Source organism: Oncorhynchus keta, chromosome 21 (assembly GCF_023373465.1).
Source record: "Oncorhynchus keta strain PuntledgeMale-10-30-2019 chromosome 21, Oket_V2, whole genome shotgun sequence".
Taxonomy (NCBI): domain Eukaryota; kingdom Metazoa; phylum Chordata; class Actinopteri; order Salmoniformes; family Salmonidae; genus Oncorhynchus; species Oncorhynchus keta.
Window position 1 is genome coordinate 8,567,684 of NC_068441.1, and position 23,681 is coordinate 8,591,364.

The 23,681-nt window shown below is 40.3% G+C and overlaps 1 protein-coding gene across 1 annotated transcript in view; it reads right to left on the reverse strand.

The window, feature by feature from the left end:
• The window catches only part of LOC118399746 (contactin-4), a 92,655-nt gene extending 70,764 nt beyond the window's left edge, over positions 1 to 21,891 (reverse strand). Inside the window, exon 1 of the mRNA XM_035795998.2 lies at positions 21,754 to 21,891. The gene's annotated coding sequence lies outside the window, so the exon portion shown is untranslated. The remainder of the gene's footprint in view (positions 1 to 21,753) is intronic.
• Between the last annotated feature and the right edge of the window lie 1,790 nt (positions 21,892 to 23,681).

The window sequence follows — 23,681 nt, forward strand, 5'->3', positions numbered from 1 at the left end:
TTGCCATTAACAGGTGCCTTGTTAAAAGTTATTTTGTGAAATTACTTTCCATCTTTATGCATTTGAGCCAATCGGTTGTGTTGTGACAAGGTAGGGGTAGTATATAGAAGATATTTGGTAAAAGACCAAGTCCATATTATGGCAAGAACAGCTCAAATAAGCTATAAGAGAAACAACAGTCCATCCTTACTTTAAGACCTGAAGATCAGTTAATCTGGAAAATTTCAAGAACTTTGAAAGTTTCTTCAAGTGCAGTCAGATGAAACTGGCAATGATGAAACGGGCTCTCATGAGAACCGCCACTGGAAAGGAAGACCCATAGTTACATCTGATGCAGAGGATAAATTCATTAGAGTTAACTGCACCTCAGAATGCAGCCCAAATAAATGCTTCACAGAATTCATGTAACAGACATCTTAACATCAACTGTTCAGAGACTGCTTGAATCAGGCCTTCATAGCCGAATTGCTGCAAATAAACCACTACTAATGGACACCAATAATAAGAAGAGACTTATTTGGGCCAAGAAAAAAGAGCAATGGATTAGACATTAAATCTGTTGTTTTTGTCTGTTGAGTCCAAATTTGAGATATTCGGTTCCACCCTCCGTGTCTGTGAGATGCAGAGTAGGTGAACAGATGATCTCCGCATGTGTTTCCCACCGTGAAGCATGGAGAACGAGGTGTGATGGTGTGGGGGTGCTTTGCTGTCACTGTCTGTGGTTTATTTAGAATTCAAGGCACACTTAACCAACATGGCTACCACAGCATTCCGCAGCGATACACCATCCCATCTGGTTTGCGCTTAGTGGGACAATTATGGACAATGACCGAAAACACATCTCCAGGCTGTGTAAGGGCTATTTGACCAGGGAGTGTGATGGAGTGCTGCATCACCCGATCTCAACCCAAGTGAGATGGTTTGGGATGAGTTGGACCGCAAAGTGAAGGAAAAGCAGCCAACAAGTGATCAGCATATGTGGGAACTCCTTCAAGACTGTTGGAAAAGCATTCCTCGTGAAGCTGGTTGAGAGAATGCCAAGAGTGTGCAAAGCTGTCATTCTACTTTGAAGAATCTAAAATCTAAAATATTCTGTCTAGGTAAGTCTCTAAGAGCTTTTCACACCTGGATTGTGCAACATTTGCCCATTATTCTTTTCAAAATTCTTCAAGCTCTTTCAAATTGGTTGATTGTTTGTTGAACCTTGGTGGACAACCATTTTCACATCTTTCCATAGATTTTCAATTAGATTTAAGTCAAAACTGTAACTCGGCCACACAGGAACATACAATGTCTTCTTGGTTAACATCTCCAGTGTAGATTTGGCCTTGTGTTTTCGGTTATTGTACTGCTGAAAGGTGAACTCATCTCTCAGTGTCTGTTGGAAAGCCGACTGAACCAGGTTTTCCTGTAAGATATAGCTTGTGCTTAGTTTTATTCCATTTATTTTTAATCCTGAAAAACTCACCAGTCCTTAACGATTACAAGCAGACCCATAACATGATGCAGCCACTACTATGCTTGAAAATATGGAGTGTGGTACTCATTAACATCTTGTATTGGATTTGCCCCAAACATAAAGCTTTGTATTCTGGGCAAAAAGTTAATGGCTTTGACACATTTTCTGCAGAATTACTTTAGTACCTTATTGCAAACAGGATGCATATTTTGTAATATTTGTATTATGTACAGGCTTCCCTCTTTTCACTCTGTCAAGTAGGTTAATATTGTGGAGTAACTACAATGTTGTTGATCCATCCTCAGATCACAGCCATTAAACTCTGTAAACTGTTTTAAAGTCACCATTAGCCTCATGGTGAAATCCCTGAGTGGTTTCCTTCCTCTCCGGCAACTGAGTTAGGAAGCACGCTTGTATCTTTGTAGTGATTGGGTGTATTGATGAACCATTCAAAGTGTAATTAATAGCGTCGCCATGCTCAAAGGGATATTCAATGTCAGAATTTTTTTCTTCTCTAATCTACCAATAGGTGCCCTTCTTTGCAAGGCATTGTAAAATCTCCTGGTCTTTGTGGTTGTATCTGTCTTTGAAATTCAGTACTCGACTAGGGACCTTAAAGATAATTGTATGTGTGGGGTACAGAGATGAGGTAGTCATTAAAAAATCATGTTAAACATTATTATTGCAAACACAGTGAGTCCATGCAACTTATTATGTGACTTGTTAAGCACATTTTCACTCCTTGTACTTGCCACAACAAAGAGGCTAAATACTTATTGACTCAAGGCATTTTAGCATTTCATTTTTTATTAATTTGTAAACATAATTACACTTTGACATTATGGGGTATTGTGTGTAGGCCAGTGACAAAAAAACAAAATGTAATCCATTTTAAATTCAGGCTGTAACACAACAAAATGTGGAAAAAGTCAAGGGGTGTGAATACATTCTGAAGGCAATGTACGAGTTGATATCTGAGTTTTATTGAAATGAGTTCGGTACAAATGGCAGTGGTGTGTACGGAATCAATATACAGTATGTTCCACCCCATTCAAACGCAGTGCCAGAAATGAATCATCCACTCAAAAGAGAGGTGTTATGTTTTAAGGCTGTAATTCTAAACCCTTTGTGGAGGTAGATGGAGATATTACTGTGTTAATATGAGGCTTGCAATTTCCCATCCCATGGGATCTCAATTACATCCTTGCGGAACTGCATAGAGTGTGGCACTGACATTACTTTCCCAGTTAATGTGATGTTAATACATCCACAGAATAAGATTGCACTACAAAAAGGTTACGCGAATTAATCCGGACATAAAAATAACATGCCAACATTGACGCCCCTCTCCATGTCTTGCATTGTCAAGATGAATAGGTTCCTAGGTGCGAGTCAAAAATAATTATTGGTAGCATCGGTACAAGCTGCTCATTCTACGTGGTCACCTCACTCTAAACTTGCTCGTTTTTTTAGGAGGCTAAAACCATGATTTGGTCAAACAGTAATGTGCATTATGCTCATGATTCCTGTAATGAAAGTCTCTGCCCTGCCCATGTGCCTGTTTCACTTGGGCCTGCTGCTGAGACGAGTGAGACATTCACCATTCCTTTCCCCCCTAGCCCTTGCTGTCCAAAGGGAATATGCCTTTCTCTCATTTCCAGGGCAGGGACATCTGTTTTTGAGAGATTCTGGGAAATCTGGTCTAAGGCTTACGGTCTAATTGAGTTCTCACTGCTTCCAGTATATATAATTGATGTCATGTTGCTAGATAGCCAGCTAGCTTCACTAATGTTGCTAGCTAGCAAGCCAGAAATTGAAGAAAGTTCTTTGCCTACAACTAGCTGGATAATTTGCTAGCTAGCAATATGTAGGCTGTCCACACACTCTGCCTAGAGTGATGAAATTTCAAAAATACATTTTATCAAGACAAATATGAATATTCATTTTCTGAATCACTCAGTGGGGTCTTTCTCAAACACACGGTATCATTATAATGATATCCAAAAAGTCTGATTTTGTATCCTAATACATCTGATAATAAGCACCGAGCTCTGTTGACATAACTTTTGAGGAATTTAAATGTTGTGGTTTTGTGGACTTCATAGTTAATGGGTTGCAAAAAGCAAAATTAGCATGACACAAACTGAATTAAATGTAAAAGGCTTTACTAAATAAAAAGCTTAGTAAACCGTCAGTGCTCCATTGACATTTCACAGAGATACACTTGTTTTTGTGAGAAAACTTTGAAAAATAACAGGAATTTTCCATCCTGAACTCCAATCAATTTACACGGATTATGATAGAGATTTGAGGTTAGGACCATTGGTTTTATTAGAGGATAATCTACAGAATGAACATATTATTTAACCAATTGGTCAAAATATGCTTTTTGATTGGACACCCTAAAATATGTTGAACAAATAATTGAATTCACCTTCACCATGCTGTAACGTACGTTGCTCCCGATGCCAGGTAACCAAATGTTTAGCTAAACGGTTAGCATCATCACAAGCATAAAAGGCCTTTTATTTTTTTTTATTAACATTTATTTAACTAGGCAAGTCAGTTAAGAACAAATTCTTATTTAAAATGATGGCCACCAGAAGGCAAAAGGCCTCCTGCAGGGCCGAGGGCTGGGATAAAATAAAAAAATAAAAAGTATATATGACAAAACACACATCACGACAAGAGAGACGCCACAATACTACATAAAGAGAGACCTAAAACAACAACATAGCATGGCAGCAACACATGAAAACACAGCATGGTAGCAAAACAAAATGACAACAACATGGTACCATAGCAACACAACATGGCAGCAGCACAACATGGTACCATAGCAACACAACATGGCAGCAGCACAACATGGTACAAACATTATTGGGAACAGACAACAACACAAAAGGCAAGAAGGTAGAGACTAGAGGTCGATTAATTAGGGCCGACTTCAAGTTTTCATAACAATCAGTAATTCGCATTTTTGGACACCGATTTTGACCAATTACATTGCACTCCACGAGGAGACTGCGTGGCAGGCTGACCACCTGTTACGCGAGTGCTGCAAGGAGCCAAGGTAAGTTTCTAGCTAGCATTAAACTGATCTTGTAAAAAACAATCTATCTTAACATAATCACTAGTTAACTACACATGGTTGATGATATTACTAGTTTATCTAGCTTGTCGTGCGTTGCATATAATCAATACGGTACCTGTTCATTTATCATCGAATCACAGCCTACTTCCTCAAACGGGTGATGATTTAACAAGCTCATTCGCGAAAAAAGCACTGTCGTTGCACCAATGTGTACCTAACCATAAACATCAACGCCTTTCTTAAAATCAATACAGAAGTTTAAAAAAATGTAATCTGCATATTTAGTTAATATTGCCTGCTAACATGAACTTCTTTTAACTAGGGAAATTGTGTCACTTCTCTTGTGTTCTGTGCAAGCAGAGTCAAGGTACATGCAGCAGTTTGGGCCGCCTGGCTCGTTGCGAACTGTGTGGAGACCATTTCTTCCTAACAAAGACCGTAATTAATTTGCCCGAAATTTACATAACTATGACATAACATTGAAGGTTGTGCAATGTAACAGCAATATTTAGACTAAGGGTTGCCGCCCGTTCGACAAAATACGGCACAGTTCCGTATTTCACTGAAAGAATAAACGTTTTGTTTTCAAAATGATAGTTTCCGGATTTTACCATATTAATGACCTTAGGCTCGTATTTCTGTGTGTTTATTATATTATAATGAAGTCTATGATTTGATATTTGATAGAGAAGTCTGAGCGGTGGTAGGCAGCAGCAGGCTCGTAACAATTCATTCAAACAGCACTTTCCTGCATTTGCCAGCAGCTCTTCGCTGTGCTTCAAGCATTGCGCTGTTTATGACTTCAAGCCTATCAACTCCCGAGATTAGGCTGGCAATACTATAGTGCCTATATGAACATCCAATAGTCAAAGGTATATTAAATATAAATGTATAGAGAGAATTAGTCCTATAATTCCTATAATAACTACAACCTAAAACTTCTTAACTGGGATTATTGAAGACTCATGTTAAAAGGAACCACCAGCTTTCATATGTTCTCATATACTGAGCAGGAGATTTAAACATTAGCTTTTTTACATGGCACATATTGCACTTTTACTTTCTTCTCCAACATTGTGTTTGCATTATTTTAACCAAATTGAACATATTTCTTTATTTATTTGAGACTAAATAGATGTTATTAATGTATTAAATTAAGTTAAAATAAAAGTGTTCATTCAGTATTTTTGTAATTGTCATCATTACACATATGTATGTGGAGGTTGAGAGCAGCAGTAGGTGTCTCAGATAGGGGGAAGTGAGGCCTAGGAGGGCTTAATAAATAAGCATCAACCAGTGGATCTTGCAACAGGTATACAGAGATGACCAGTTTACAGAGGAGTATAGAGTGCAGTGATGTGTCCTATAAGGAGCATTGGTGGAAAACCTGATGGCCGAATGGTAAAGAACATCTAGCTTGTTTGCCATGTTTCTGTCGATATTGTGGAGTTCATTTGGAAAAAAGTTGTGTTTTTTTCTTAGCCAAACGTGATGAACAAAACGGAGCGATTTCTCCTACACAAATAATATTTTTGGAAAAACTGAACATTTGCTATCTAACTCAGAGTCTCCTCATTGAAAACATCCGAAGTTCTTCAAAGGTAAATTATTTTATTTGAATGCTTTTCTTGTTTTTGTGAAAATGTTGCCTGCTGAATGCTAGGCTTAATACTATGCTAGCTATCAATACTCTTACACAAATGCTTGTGTAGCTATGGTTGAAAAGCATATTTTGAACATCTGAGATGACAGTGTTGTTAACAAAAGGCTAAGCTTGTGAGCCAATATATTTATTTAATTTAATTTGCGATTTTCATGAATAGTTAACGTTGCGTTATGGTAATGAGCTTGATGCTATGATTACGCTCCCGGATACGGGATTGCTCAACGCAAGAAGTTAATGGAGAATGTTTTATGTACAAACCAGTCCATGAGGGATTCAAGTGTATTGCCAGCTGCAAACTGTCACATGTGCTCCCTCTTCGGCGTCTAGGTCTCCAGGCTGCTCGTTATGGCGCATACCTGTCAGCATCGTTACGCACTTGCGCGTCATCAGACTCACCTGGACTCCATCACCTCCCTGATTACCTTCCCTACATATGTCACTTCCTTTGGTTCCTTCCCCAGGCTTTATTGTTTCTGTTCCTGTGTCAGTTCTGTGCATTTTTCATGTTTGTTAGTTTTGTACTATGTTGTGTTAATTTATTAAAACACTCACTCCCTGATCTTGCTTCCCGATTCTCAGAGCACATTATATACAAATATTCCCTTTGGACGGTGTTAGAGGAAATTATGGTTGAAGTGACTAATTATGTATACATTCCAATCAGAACTGACTAGTCCAAATTTTATACTGTACTGTACATGTGAATTTTCTCTCTTGCTCCCATTCCCAATTGTATATAATGTAGTCAGGAGTTTAGTAACAATGAAGGTCTGTTCCTTAGTTCATACATTTGTACAATCTCCAGGTGGCAGGAACGGCCCATCTCCAGACTGTCTAGAATGTTGATTTATACTGACTGACCTTGACTTCGTGCTGATAACGCGAAGGCTCGAGAGCTAGAGGGCCCCTCTACTTGTGAAATAGATAGAACGTTTAGAAAACGCTGACGTCATTTTCAGTTTATAACCTGTGGAAATATGTGTATGTCTTGAGTACTCTCTTGAATTAAACGCTGTTTACCTGGCTTTTAAAACTGGTCTCGATCTACTTCATGCATAATTAATGAACTTACACCTCATTAATGAACTAGAGAGAGTGTGAATCTGATTTTGGCTATAAAACATATTGGAATTTAGAAATTCCACTAACAAGACGGTAAGATGAAACGACTCAATAGTGCCATCTGCTGGCCTTTGAGCTATCTCCCCTCTTGCTCAGGGAGAAAATGTGTTCTGGTTGTAGGCTATAACATTCCAAAATCCAATTGCAGGAAAAACAGCTTTGGAAGCTATTGCTTAAAAATCTGCACTGCTGATAATGTGCACAGAATCACGGAATCCAGACATTAAAAAGGAATTCAACAATATTCAAAATGTACTGAACTGAACAGAATGCATCAGTGATTTGTATTTCCTGCAACCTTTTGAAGAAGCAACTGCACGGGAATGCCCCTGTCTGTGTGTGTGCGGTGTGCCCGTCTGCAACTTTGTGTAGCCATTAGCGACAATGCTAATAACTATCTACTGGTAGACAAAAAGGCATCCCCATAAACCTTCTCAAATAAATGTTAACTACCCTTTGCCTACCTGGCAGAATGATATGATGATTATTGGCAATTAAAGGGTAACTACACTCTAAAATCAAAATGTTTCGTATAATTCCCAGACCTTAAAAGGTGGTCTCCTGACATGGTTTAGACAAAATGAGACAAAAAAATATAACAGATTTTATAGGGCCATACTACAACTGCAACATTGTTTTTATCTGTACATTGAATTTACTGTTGGATTAATGCATTGCTACTAGTAGTGGATTCATGTTTAGAGTTAGTGATCCAGGCTGTATCACAACCTGCCGTAATTGGGAGTCCCATAGGGCGGCGCACAATTGGCCCAACATCCTCCGGGTTTTGCCGGTGTAGGCATTGTAAATAAGAATTTGTTCTTAACTGACTTGCCTAGTTAAATTAAATAAAGGTTAAATTAAAACATATATAATTAAAGTGATCTAGGTCAGGGGTCCTCAAAGTGAGGAGGTACTGATCTAAAAAAAAGATATATATATATGACTATATATAACTACCAACAACATATTAAAGACATTTTGTCTAAGGGATTCGTGGAATAAGTTTAGAGTGTTAATACAATACTATATTATTAATCTCTTATGTTCTTAACCCTGGCCAACATGGGCCTGGGGATACTGGTATCCACAGCACTCCACTATTTTTACATAAATGCACTGTAATTTAAGCTTTAAAACTGCAATATTTTCTGTCTGCCTCCTGGAAAATGTGTAGAATTACAGGATACTAGCTTTAAAGCTGTACCAACAAAACATTTCTCTGCTCCATGAGAAAATGTGTGCAATTACAGGAAATTGGCTTGGAAACAACATAATTATCTCTCCGATGCGGGCCAAGAAACAGGCCTTTAAAATGTTCCTTCCCAGGGCCCGAGCCCCAGGGCCAGACTTGGTTCGTCCGGGCATGCACTGCAGAAGTCATAGTAAAACTATTTTTTTTTACCTCACTCGAGTTGTGTTCTGGTTATGAGGAGGTCCCTGATGAATTTGCTATCACAAAAGGGTTCTCCAGACCCAAAAAGTTTGAGAACCCATGATCTAGCTAATTTGTTTTGAGTTTCCATTTACTCATGTGGTGAATTAGCCCCAAATAAATTAACCTATGAAATGTGACTCATTTCAGAAAACTAGGTGTATGTCGCGTGTCACTACTTTACGGAAGAGACATTTGAACATAAAAAAGTTGATCTAAACATGTTTATTGGCAGAAAGGCCTTCTGGAACATGTGAATTGTCATGTGCCTTAATAACAAACTTGTATGCCATCTGTAAAGCTGAATAAAATTGTTAAATTACGAGCCAAGTTGGTTTAGCCACAGAAAAAGTCAGAAACCTTCCCGCTAGCCATGAGTGGCTGAGATAATAAGTGGGCTGGACATGCCGAGAGATGAGTTCGGATTGGTCTGCCATGTAGTACGCTTCTGTCTATTTGAGCTGGTCCGTATGTGTAGGTAATCTTGTCTAATGCTGCTTTCAAAAATATATATTGCCTAGGAGAACTGCATAAGTGTTGCTCTCCACTTTCTGGAGGACTGAGTTTTGAAATCAGTGGAATTAGAATATGATAACTAAGGAGATCGAGAAAACACCTGTCTCGGGATTACATCTTCAAACTAAGGGCAACCATGGCATCCGTGAGAGAGTTAAATATCTTTCAGATATTACATGTCTCTAATTTGGTCAGAAAGTCGTTTTCATTTAAAGTTAAAGTGTACTGTTAGCTAGCTAGCTAAAGTTAGCTGGCTGGCTCGCTAGCTAACGTTACATGTATGATCTGTGTAGTAATATTATTTGTACTTTAGAGCCATTTGCATTGCTAGTTATAGACTAATGTTAGCTAGCTAACATTGAACCTGGTTGGGTAGCTATCTGCAGATTCATGCAGGGTATTAACGTCATGAGTTGGGATTATGGTTAATTGTTTACCTAGCTAGCTACATGTCTTAACAAAAGACTCCACTATGCAAGTAACCATTTCAAAATCATTTGAATGACATCACTGTGACAACTGTTGATAGACGTAGCTGGTAAAGAGCAAAGAAAAACTGACACATTTACGAACGCTCAACACCTGTTGAATATGGCCGGTGTCAGTAAACGTTGCCAAAAAAAGTGTAAATTGTTGCCAGCAGCACAGCTGCAGTCACCAACGCTCTGGATAAAATAAACGTAGCCTAAACAGCGAGTAAAATGGTCAGCGAGCTGTTTGTGTCTGGAAGTAGCTAGCAAGCTAGCCAACTTTAGCCAGTTAGCTTGGGTGCTTGACTGCTGTTGTTAGGACAGAATGCTCTAATCAATCCTCAAAGAGATGGGTGGGGCTAAGCTTAAGAGGGTGTGAACAATGCTGAATAGGTGTAGACAGAGAAGAGGTATCTAGAATCGAAATGGGTTCTTCGGCTGTCCCCATAGGAGAACCCTTTGAATAACTCGTTTTGGTTCCAGGTAAAACCTTTTTCAGTTCCAGGTAGAACCCCTTTCAGTTCCATGTAGAACCCTTTGCACAAGGGTTCTTCTATTGGGATAGCTGAAGAACCCTTTTGGTACCCTTTTTTCCTAAAATTGTAAATGAAACAATGTTCTTCTTGAATACTATGTCAGTGGTCTGTTACACCTCTTATTAAAAACTTGCGAATGACTTTCTAAAACAGTTACACATTTTGTCTATTGCAACCAAATTACGGGCTGGTGCCAACAACTGAAAAAGTTGTAAATGTTAGTCTGGTGCCCTGGTCTGAAGCGTCTTCAATTATGCATGGTGATTAACTAAATTATCTATCACCTTAAAGCTTTAATTAGTATACAGTACTAACTGTTCATTATAACCCCACACATTTCCATTAAACTGTGAACCAAGCAACATAGAGTACACACTCTCTTTTCTTACTGAGAGGACACTGAAAGCCTGCATATGTTTTACAAAGAGTAGAACATACAGTTCCATAAAAAATGGAGACTGAAAGAGACACACACTTTTGTCAACCATCACCCCCCCCAATTCATTATGATAAGATATGGCACCATTCACTATTATGAGATCTTGCTTAATCTAAATGTAATGTTCAGTTCTATGATGTTAACCTTCCTATTGCGAGTGTGTATGGTTGAGAATGGGGGACATTGATAATGCAGTAAAAGGAAACATAAGTGGAAAAGAGGTGCTTGTAACGTGTGAGCAAGCAGTGCAGTGTACAGTATGCAGAGGTCAGGGCCTGTCAGATACTATCTTCACAAACACAACTGCATAAGAAATTCACATAACGGTAAATGTAACCTTCTAGCAACTGGAGGCACACTGCCAGAAATAGTGTACTGAAACCATTGACATTAAAACCGGTAGATAGTGACAGCGCTGACGTCATCAACATATTCCTATGGAAAACTCCTGATGGCGGATGAAGCCAGAAGTATTTGAATTTGAAGTGCGCCATATTGCTGAATGGAGCTGAATGGCACCAAACACTCGCTAAGGATCATGGTGAAAGTTGCCCTAACTAGCAAAGGATCATGGTCAACGTAGTCATTTTCATCCTGCCTGAGAGAGTCAGCCTTAATGCCTCCTTGTGATTGGTCTGTGTCAGCAAGTGGTCCTGTGTGATGACACATGCATTAGTCAGAATAGATCTTATGACCCGATCTATCTTAATTTGTAGCGAAGTTCAAATAATTCACTGTTGGGATGAAACTTATTTTAGAGGCCAAAAAAGGATGTTTAAAAAAAAAATGCTATTTGGCAGTTCTTGCGATCGTAATTTAGATAAGCTTTCTAGGGTAGACCAGGCCTTTTGCATTGCTAGGTTTCTACGCAGTAGCCGACCAGCGCTCATGACTTCAAGCTCCAGACCAAAAACTGGGGGTCTGGTTGAAAGAAGTATGAGGCATATAGTGTGACACTGGCATATATTACAATACAGCAATACAGAGAGTAACACAACGCTGCCATGCAACTGCTGCTGATACTGGGCTATACTTGGGACAATGCAAGTGGCAAACCCTGAGACATACCCAAAAATAAGTTTTGAATTCTGCACGTCACACTGAAATAAAATGAAAAAAATTCTCTTACACTGCTCAAAGAAGCACCTGTGAAATTCCTCATCTTGAAGGTGGATGGTGAAATTACTGACAGGAGGTAGGATTTCAAAGATGAAGGAGTGGAATATGCAAAACCGCAGAAGAGTATGGAGAGAGAAAGTGTAGAAGTGTGAATCTGATTATGCATACAGGAAGATTGAGAGCTATGGGAGTTGAGGTTATTTGAGATTTGACATGTGTTTTTGTTTACTTAAAAAAAAAAAACTTTAAATGCAAACTAAAAATGTTTATTCGCCCAAGTTAGACATGTACTTATGTACAGTATTTGTAAACATTACCCATAATATGTTTCTGAATGTATGTTAGGTCTATGAAATTGATTTGTCAACAATTAAGAGAGCAGAAAATAGAGACAAAAATGTGCTCTGTATTTGCTACTAGAAGAAGCAATCACAAAACACAATGGTTTGTATGTACAAACTCCAAAGATTATTCAGCCCCGATCTGACTGCCTTGGGAGCCTTGACCAAAACTCAATTTCCAGAATACATATTGAATCCTCTGAGACATTCCTCTGAAAGGAAGTCTCCAAGTCTCAAAAACTGTACTTCAGCCCAAGTCACTACCCCGGTGAACCTCAAACTTATACTTGACACTTTTTGGAGACATAAATTCTACATGACATGTTTTAGATTTCTGTTTAACTGGAAATTTCTACTGTTATAATATAATCTGCGAGGGTTTTTGCAGTATCTGTCTTGCATGACAGGCCAACACGCAGGTCCTCTTTTAGGCTGATGCAGGTGGCCCTGGACTCAGTCGAGTCTCTATTACAGTATATACAGTGGGGCAAAAAAGTATTTAGTCAGCCACCAATTGTGCAAGTTCTCCCACTTAAAAAGATGAGAGAGGCCTGTCATTTTCATCATAGGTACACTTCAACTATGACAGACAAAATTAGAGAAAAAAATCCAGAAAATCACATTGTAGGATTTTTAATGAATTTATTTGCAAATTGTGGTGGGAAATAAGTATTTGGTCAATAACAAAAGTTTATCTCAATACTTTGTTATATATCCTTTGTTGGCAATGACAGAGGTCAAACGTTTTCGGTAAGTCTTCACAAGATTTTCACACACTGTTGCTGCTATTTTGGCCCATTCCTCCATGCAGATCTCCACTAGAGCAGTGATGTTTTGGAGCTGTTGCTGGGCAACCCAAAGATTTTCTATGGGGTTGAGATCTGGAGACTGGCTACGCCACTCCAGGACCTTGAAATGCTTCTTACGAAGCCACACCTTCGTTGCCCAGGCGGTGTGTTTGGGATCATTGTCATGCTGAAAGACCCAGCCACGTTTCATCTTCAATGCCCTTGCTGATGGAAGGAAGTTTTCACTCAAAATCTCACGATACATGGCCCCATTCATTCTTTCCTTTACACTAATCAGTCGTCCTGGTCCCTTTGCAGAAAAACAGCCCTAAAGCATGATGTTTTCACCCCCATACTTCACAGTAGGTATGGTGTTCTTTGGATGCAACTCAGCATTCTTTGTCCTCCAAACACGACGAGTTGAGTTTTTACCAAAAAGTTATATTTTGGTTTCATCTGACCATATGACATTCTCCCATTCTTCTTCCGGATCATCCAAATGCTCTCTAGCAAGCTTCAGACAGGCCTGGACATGTACTGGCTTAACCTCTAGCGATGAGCAATCCCGTATCCGGGAGCGTAATCATAGCCTCAAGCGCATTACCATAACGCAACGTTTCCTATTCATGAAAATCGCAAATGAAATGAAATAAATATATTGAAACACAAGCTTAGCCTTTTGTTAACAACACTGTCATCTCAGATTTTCAAAATGTGCGTTACAGCCAACGCTAGACAAGCATTTGTGTAAGTTTAGCATGGCATAATGCTATGCTAGGCTGTGCTGGCAGCAGGCAACATTTTCACAAAAATAAGAAAAGCAACCAAATTAAATAATTTACCTTTGAAGAACTTCAGATGCTTTCACTCAGGAGACTCCCAGTTAGATAGCAAATGTTACTTTTTGCCAAAAAGAATATTTTTGTAGGCGAAAAACGTCATGTTTGTTCATCCTGCTTGGCTGAGAAATCGACCGAAAAAACTTCAACTATAACGCCGAACTTTTTTCAAAATTTGCTACATAATATCGACAGAAACACGGCAAACATTGTTTAGGATCCATCCTCAAAGTGTTTTTAACATATGTATTCAATAATATATCCGTGGAGGCAGTTGGTTTCTCATAAGAAACTATTGGAAAAATGGCTACCTCAGTATTTTACGCAACGTTTTCTCCGGGAGACACCATGCGTCCACTCGCCCTATATGGTCTCTTACAGCCATTCTCCAATGGAAATGCCTAAAAAGATGTCACAATGCTGCAGACACCTTGGGGAAAACGTGGAAAACGTCATTGGCATAAGGCTGTTTCAAAAAATGCGGCACTTCCTGATTGGATTTTTATCTGGGTTTCGCCTGTAACATCAGTTCTGTGGCACTCACAGACAATATCTTTGCAGTTTTGGAAACGTCAGAGTGTTTTCTTTCCAAAGCTGTCAATTATATGCATAGTCGAGCATCTTTTCGTGACAAAATATCTTGTTTAAAACGGGAACGTTTTTCATCCAAAAATTAAAATAGCGCCCCCTATATTGTAGACCACACTATCTACCTACAGAGTTTTCATCTGTATCTTTCGTAGCTGTCTGCATACCACTACAGACAGAGGCTGGCACTAAAACCGCACTCGATGAGCTGTATTCCCCCATAAGCAAACAGGAAAACGCTCATCCAGAGGCGGCGTTGCTAGTGGCCGGTCAGGGGACTTTAATGCAGGGAAACTTAAATCAGTTCTACCTCATTTCTATCAGCATGTTAAATGTGAAACCAGGGGGGAAACAATTCTAGACCACCTTTACTCCACACACAGAGATGTGTAAAAAAGCTCTTCCTCGCCCTCCATTTGACAAATCTGACCGTAACTGTATCCTTCTGATTCCTGCTTACAAGCAAAAATGTAAGTAGGAAGCACCAGTGACTCGGTCTATAAAAAAGTGATCAGATGAAGCAGATGCTAAACTACAGGACTGTTTTGCTTGCACAGACTGGAATACGTTAAGGGATTCTTCCAATGGCATTAAGGAGTACACTACACCAGTCATTGGCTTTATCAATAAGTGCATTGAGGACGTCGTCCCCAAAGTTTCCGTAACTACACACTGTAACCAGAAGCCATGGATTACAGGCAACATTTGCACTGGGCTAAAGGGTAGAGATGCTGTTTTCAAGGAGTCTAACACGGAAGCTTATAAGAAATCCCGCTATGCCCTCCAACGAACCATCAAACAGGCAAAGCATCAATACAGGACTAAGATTGAATCGTATTACACCGGCTCCAACGCTCATCGGATGTGGCACAGCTTGCAAACTATTACAGACTACAAAGGGAAGCACAGCCGAGAGCTGCCCAGTGACACAAGCCGAGGCAAGTAACACTGAAACATGCAAGAGAGCATCAGCTGTTCCAAATGACTGTGTGATCACGCTCTCCACAGACAATGTGAGTAAGGCCTTTAAACATGTCAACATTCACAAGACCGCTGGGCCAGACGGATTACCAGGACGTGTACTCCGAGCATGACCAGCTCGTAAGTGTCTTCACTGACATTTTCAGCCTGTCCTGAGTCTGTAATACCAAAATGTTTCAAGCAGACCACCATAGTCTCTGTTCCCAAGAACACTAAGGTAACCTGCCTACATGACTACCGACCCATAGCACTCACATCTGCAGCCATGAAATGCTTTGAAAGGCTGATCATGGCTCACATCAACAACATTATCCCAGAAACCTTGGAACCACTCCAATTTGCATGCCGCACCAAGAGATTATGCAATCTCTATTGCAGTCCACACTGCCCTTTCCCACCTGGACAAAAAGAACACCATAGTGCCCTCAAAGCTCATCACTAAGCTAAGGACCCTGGGACTAAACACCTCCCTCTGCAACTGGATCCTAGACTTCCTGATGGGCCGCCCCAGGTGGTAAGGGTAGGTAACAACAAATCCGCCACGCTGATCCTCAACACGGGGACCCCTCAGGGGTGCGTGCTCAGTCCCCCCCTGTACTCCCTGTTCACTCATGACTGCACGGCCAGGCACGACACTAACACCATCATTAAGTTAGCTGATGACACAACAGTGGTAGGCCTGATCACCGACAACGATGAGACAGCCTATAAGGAGGAGGTCAGAGATCTGACCATGTGGTGCAAGGACAATAACCTCTCCCTCATTGTGATCAAGACAAAGGAGATGATTTTGGACTACAGGAAAAGGAGGACCGGGCACGCCCCAATTCTCATCGACGAGGCTGTAGTGGAGCAGGTTGAGAGCTTCAATTTCCTTGGTGTCCACATCACCAACAAACTAACATGGTGCAAGCACACCAAGACAGTCGTGAAGAGGTTACGACAAAATCTATTTCACTCAGGAGACTGAAAAGATTTGGCATGGTCCTCAGATTCTCAAAACGTTTTACAGATGCACCATCGAGAGCACTGGTTGCATCACTGCCTGGTATGGCAACTGCTTGGCTTCCGACCGCAAGGCACTACAGAGGGTAGTGCGTACGGCCCAGTACATTTCCGGGCCAAGCTTCCTGCCATCCAGGACCTCTATACCAGGCTGTCAGAGGAAGGCCTAAAAATTGTCAAAGACCCCAGCCACCCTTGTCATAGACTGTTCTCTTTGCTACCGCATGGCAAGCGGTAGCGGAGCGCCAAGTCTCAGTCCAAGAGGCTTCTATAATCAGCTTCTACCCCCAAGCCATAAGACTTCTGAACAGCTAATCAAATGCCTACCCAGACTATTTGCATTGCCCCCCCAACCCCCTATGCTGCTGCTACTCTCTGTTATTATCTATGCATAGCCACTTTAATAACTCTACCTACATGTACATAATTACCGCAATTACCTCAACACCGGTGCCCCCCGCACATTGACACATTGACTCTGTATATAGCCCTGCCATTGTTATTTACTGCTGCTCTTAATTATTTGTTATTCTTATCTCTTATCTCTTACTTACTTACTATACAAGGAAAACAGTACTCTTACTTACTTATCTCTTACTTTTTTTAGGGATTTGCTTAAAACTGAATTGTTTGTTAAGGAATTGTAAGTAAGCATTTCACTGTAAAGTCTAATACAATTTTATTTTGATAATGAATCCAATTTTTAGCTAGGATTCTGCCTGTGTCTAGCTTTACTCTGTTTCTTTTTATCCCAAAAAACTCCATAGTTCTTGCCGATGACAAGCATACCCATAAAATGACAAAGCCACCACCATGCTTGAAAATATGAAGAGTGGTACTCAGTGATGTGTTGTCTTGGATTTGCCCCAAACATAAATCTTTGTATTCAGGACATAAAGTACATTTCTTTGCCACATTTTTTGCTGTATCACTTGTAGCTAACAGGATGGTTTGGATTATTTTTTATTCTGAGATGGTATACTATTATTGCACACAGAGTGAGTCCATGCAACTTATTATGTGACTTAAGCACATTTTTACTCCTGAATGTATTTAGAATTGCCATAACAAAGAGGTTGAACACGTATTGACTCAAGATATTTCCGCCTTTTAATTCATTTGTAAACATTTCTAAAAACATCATTCCACTTTGACAATTATGGGTTATTGTGAGTAGGTCTGTGACACACAATCTCAATGGAATCCATTATAAATTCAGGCTGTAACACAACCAAATGTGGAATAAGTCGAGGGGTGTGAATACATTCTGAAGGCACTGTTGCTAGTGTATCCTCAGCATGGTTTCTGCACCGCCTCCTCCTCTACCACCAACGTGTTACTGATGCCTGTGAGTCAGAGGATTTGTTAGATGTAGCTAAGCTCAGCTCCCACCTTATTTCTAGGGTATTATCCTCAGGCATCTTTCTCTTAAACCACAGAGTCTGCTCCAACTTCTCCACTGTATACCGCCGGATTGAGCAGACGCTGGATTAATACTCTGTCTGTACTTTGGCGTTAAAATGTGAGGTAATTTATTTCCAAGTACTGTGTCCTGTTTGAGAATGGTTTGAGTTAAACCTTGTTCCGTATTCTAATACTTCTACACTGCTATTAGGGTTGATGACGTAAAACTTCCTAAGTATTTTCCAGAGAATCTAGAGCTGGATATTTCATACAAATATTAGTGTACCTACGTAACCATTACACGCAACAACAACAAACAGTATTAATCAAAATGAATCTCATGAGAGCATAATCTATCTATCTATCTCTTTGGAAATATATGACGACAAGTTAATGTGCAGCATGGCAATGATGAATAATGTCTAATGTCTACTAAGAAGATTACAACCAGGAGTGACCACAGTGGAGCCAGCCATTTTACATAAGGTGTAAGTAATTGACGAATATGTGTTCAAAACCCTTACACAAAGACTTATGGCTTCCCAGTCAGGTTCTGATAAATAATTGATAGTGACAGTATTATTATGGAAAACAGAAAAAACAAGGACAACAATTATTCATGAATTCCACATAAAAACGAAATTCCAATGATAATGTTTAGACAGTACTTTAAATTGTCTGGGGTGGGTATTTTTTAGTGAAGGAGGAGCAGGAAAGAGATGAAAGTACTTCCCAGTTCAGAATTGTACAGTACATGATAAGTCCATTCCCCTCTCCCTCAAAGCACTGACAGTGAGGGCTCTGATTTATTCATGAGCCTCTGCTGCCAAGGAGTATTAAATGAAAGAGGTTGACTGAAAAGGTAAAGATTCTGCTGAGAAAAGCAAATGACAAATCAAAACAAATCAAACGTAGGTGCACCCACCCGTTGACTTGACAGGACTAGCTGTTTGCCTCGACATCAACAATTAATGCTGCGCTGCCCCAACCTCTGCGTCACTCCGGGTGTCAGGGGAGAATGCCAATCTTTCTTCTGTTTCAGATAAAGGACTGAAATGGAGACCGCTTATCGTGTTCTTTCATCACCCGAAAGGTTATTCAGTAAGTTCTAATAACTTGGTGTGAAGTGTTGAGGGCAGTTTTTAAGGATTGTAGCAGCACCAGAAATAAATCACAGTGGTTCCTGTCACATAGATCAGCCTCCACCCACCCTCCAATCAGTCTCCATCAGCAGGTGAAGGTCACCAGTCTGTCCTCTTTTACTGTACCCGGCCTCCTGCAGACCCACCACATGTCCTCTCCCTGCTCCTTCAAATATCCTTGCAAGATATTTTGGCATTCCGCAATCCATTGGAGATGGATTCTTAAAGTGAAAATATATACTGATGATGTCTATACTTGATCAGTCAGAAATAAACCCTTTTGAAGAATTGTGCAGATCAGGGAATAAAACAATTTTTTCCTTTGACAATTTTCAAGGGCATTTTAGCTGTAGGTGTTCTTGATCAAGAAGGCTACTCCGTGCAACCTTACCTTCTGAAGATGGTATTACATTGTAATTTTGCTAAATGCATTGTGGCATTGTATTCATTAAGGATGCATCAAGGAACCTTTGTTGATAACTTCGGGTAGTCTAAAAAAGGGTGTTATTATCCTTCTATGCCACACTTCCACAACAATGGTGACACAAAGCATGATTCAGTTGGCAATGAGTCATCATTAACTAATTGCAAGAACATTTCCTTCCATTCCAATCACCAAACAGGGCCATATAAGTAAGCATCATTGCTCACTTTTCTCCCTATTTTTGAGTACTGATCTTTCAAAAAAATGCACTTCCTGAAGACATCACTGAGAATGTAGCCCACACGTCACAATAACATCCTGGCTGCCTGCTGGCTAGCTGGCGGATGGCCAGGGAAGCATTTCACTTGAAGTGTGCGAGGGACTGACAGGCGCCTGAGCAGCAACACAGCATTCATTAAAACATCTGTGGCCGTGAATACAGAACCAGCCTGGCTCACATACACACCTGCAGCTATTAACACTGCCAAGATCCCGGGTATGAGGACGGGTGGAGGGAGAGTGGATCTGGCTGAACTGGCGGTCTGATATCACAGGCCTGATCCCGGCAGACAACACTGAGCTCAGGATGTTAAACCTCACCAGCCGCTCCATCTATCAGTGTTATCTCTCTCTATCGCCCAAGTGAAGATTAGGCCTCAGCTAGATACTTGCCCTGGCCTGCTGGCCTGCACTGAACTCACTGCCATGCAGCTTCATATCCCAACATGGGGAACTGGGGGGGAACATGCATAACACATGATACCTCAGAGAAATGTCATGTCTACTCAACCTATAAGACAACTCAGTGATAGTAGCATTGGTGAGATAGTTATAGACACAGACAATTACACCCCATACATATATACGAAAAACATTGAGGCTGTCTGTTGGTCAGTGCACCACACCATGTTGTCATTCGGATCATGTGTCTATCATATGCATACATTTTTCAGCGAAGAAGCAGCCAGGCCAATATTTTCCTCTCTAGAACAATGACCAAATGGATCACTTATTTTATGTTCTAATTCATTTCCTGTGGATGGTGGAAGATGGAGTGATTTCACATCTGTTGCAATTTGGTGAGAGCAGGCTGAATGGTCGGGCCACAGTGGGCCACTGCCAGTCTGTCTGCTGGGCATGAGCAACTGAGGGGGCCCATATGTATTCTCTCAATGGCCCTCCTGAGACTAATCGACAGGGCTGCAGAGACGTGGCAGATTTATTAAGTCACTGCTTTGGAAATGAAGCCACAAAGTGGTATATTAATAATTGTTTTGCCAGACTAAGTGACTGAAGAGCGTGATCATGGAATAAATATGTTGAGTTACATTTGAAAGAAAAACAGCTAATGATACATTATGCTTTACCTTCCTGTAAGGGGTTGAACTTTATGGTAATCATGTCAGAAGGGAGGATGGTATATATTTCCTGCCAATCATGACGGCAGACTTGGGTGTCATTAATAAGAACTGCTCTTGTTGACCAAAGACCCACCGTACCATTATCGAAGTTGAAAGCAGTACATATGCATAACAGATCCGATACACGCATGCACACACGTGAACATACACACACTGCCTGTCACAGAGAGAGAGAGAGAGAGAGAGAGAGAGAGAGAGAGAGAGAGAGAGAGAGAGAGAGAGAGAGAGAGAGAGAGAGAGAGAGAGAGAAGAGAAAGAGAAAGAGAGAAATCAGCACCGTGGACAGCTCAAGCACTGGTTGTTTCAAACAGAAGTACATTGTACCGCTTTAGGAGAGTATAGGAGCTACACACTGGAGTATGACACGTTCAGCAATTAGGCTATAGCCTACCTGAACAACTTCAGAAAACCCAGAAAGAGATTACGAAATGGGTACAAAAGCTGTGTGAAATTCAGTAACGTGATTCACCAAACTACCCCGTTATGTGATGCAAGTTGAAACAAAACCCCATAGTTCGCCGAGTCTTCCACAGAAGCGTTGGAAAGCATTAGTGCACCAACTGTGAAGGTATGAGGCGGGGAGATCAATTAAAAGGATTGCTATACTTACAAAACTACGACGGATAACCTTCCATTTTGAATGTACTGACAATATGCTTTGAAATGCAATTCCGATTGGCAAATGCTGCTTGTACCGAAGTGTAGATCCGAATGGGGGGGGTAGGAACTTTATCTTCATGTACCCGGGAGATAAAGCATTCATTTGAGTTTAATGCATGGCAATCTAAGGTTTTTCATGAAAATGCGCAAATCAACCAGCTGCGGTGCGACTAGGTAGCCTAGCCTACGATACTAGTTATACCTGCTGCTATGCGTTTGTACAAATTGTAAGTGGAGTGAACGCATTCACTGCCGAAGTAGCCTAACATTCTTCATTCACATAATAACTTTCATGCAACCTTACCTTCAACAGAAAAGACAGGACAGGTTGCTTCAGGCGAATGGAAAGGTTCTTAAAAACCAAGAGGATGCTGGAGACGATGACAGTGGAGACGTCCGGGACACGCTTTTGATACAGAACCGCTTGATGTCCGAACTGTTTCTCAAGTGAGTCTGGCTTTTTACGGCAGAAAAACACCACACCATAGACCCCTCCCCCGTATAAATCACAATCTGTATCAAATAATGGTTGTTCTCATGAATAGGCTATACTAATGATCTCAACACAATTTTAATATAACATCAGACTATTGAATCTGAAGGTGAATTTGTGGTGTAGACGTCATAATAGCCCACCTATTTAAAGTGTAGGCTAATTCTTCATAAATTGGGACAAATTGTTTCCCTTTTTTAGTGAATGACAAAACTACGGGAGGCTATAGCCTACACCTATCCTAGTCTACCACCAACATTTATCAATCAGCAGTGTTCTATTCCACACCTTTGTTATGTCCATTTACAGCAATGTGTCCATACAACCTGGTCTCATAGACTAGACGTAACATATTAAGTAAAGGGACACATTAGTATGATATGTTACATTTGGTATGTTTACATACACTACCAGTCAAAGGTGTGGACACACTTACTAATTCCAGGGGGTTTCTTTATTTAAAAAAAAAACTATTTTCTACATTGTATAGGTGACTACCTCATGAAACTGGTTGAGAAAATTCCATGACTGTGCTAAGCTGTCTTCAAGGCAAAGAGTGGCTACTTTGAAGAATCTAACACTTTTTTTCCTCATTTCTACGTGATTCCATATGTGTTATTTCATCGTTTTAAAGACTTCACTAATATTCTACAATGTAGAAAACAGTAAAAAATTAAATTAAATTGAAAAAAAGCTTGAATGGTGTGTCCAAACGTGTTACTGGTACTTTAAGACAGAAGGTAGGGTGGTTGGTCAGGGTGGATGTGTAGGCGTATAATGTGAAGATCTAGCAACCCAAAGGTTGCGTGTTCGAATCTCAACTTTAACATACTTTGCAACTTTTTAGTTTGTTTTTCAACTACTTAGCATGTTAGCTAACGCTTCCCCTAACCATGACCGTGATCCCTTACCTCTACACGAGCGAACTTTAGCCACCTAGCTTACGTTAGCCACCTAGCCACAAGAAATTGGAATTCATAACATACAGTTGAAGTTGGAAGTTTACATGCACCTTAGCCAAATACATTTTAACTCAGTTTTTCACATACATAACAATGGTTATTGTGGCCAAACAGTTCTATTTTTGTTTCATCAGACCAGAGGACATTTCTCCAAAAAGTATGATCTTTGTCCCCATGTGCAGTTGCAAACCATAGTCTGGATTTTGTTATGGTGGTTTTAGAGCAGTGGCTTCTTCCTTGCTGAGCGGTCTTTCAGGTTGTGTCGATATAGGACTCGTTTTACTGTGGATATAGATAATTTTGTACCTGTTTCCTCCAGCATCTTCCCAATGTCCTTTGCTGTTGTTCTGGGATTGATTTGCACTTTTCACACCAAAGTACGACCATCTCTAGGAGACAGAACACGTATCCGTTCAGGCGTTCAGGCATTTGGAAATTGCTCCCAAGGACCAGACTTGTGGAGGTCTATAATTTTTTATGAGGTCTTGGCTGATTTATTTTGATTTTCCCATGATGTCAAGCAAGGAGGTACTGAGTTTGAAGGTAGGCTTTGAAATACATCCACAGGTACACCTCCAATTGACTCAAATGATGTCAATTAGCAGAAGCTTCTAAAGCTATAACATAATTTTCTGGAATTTTCCAAGCGGTTTAAAAGCACAGTCAATTTAGTGTATGTAAACTTCTGACCCACTGGAATTGTGATACAGTGAATTATACGTGAAATAATCTGTCTGTGAACAATTGTTGGAAAAATGACTTGTGTCATGCACCAAG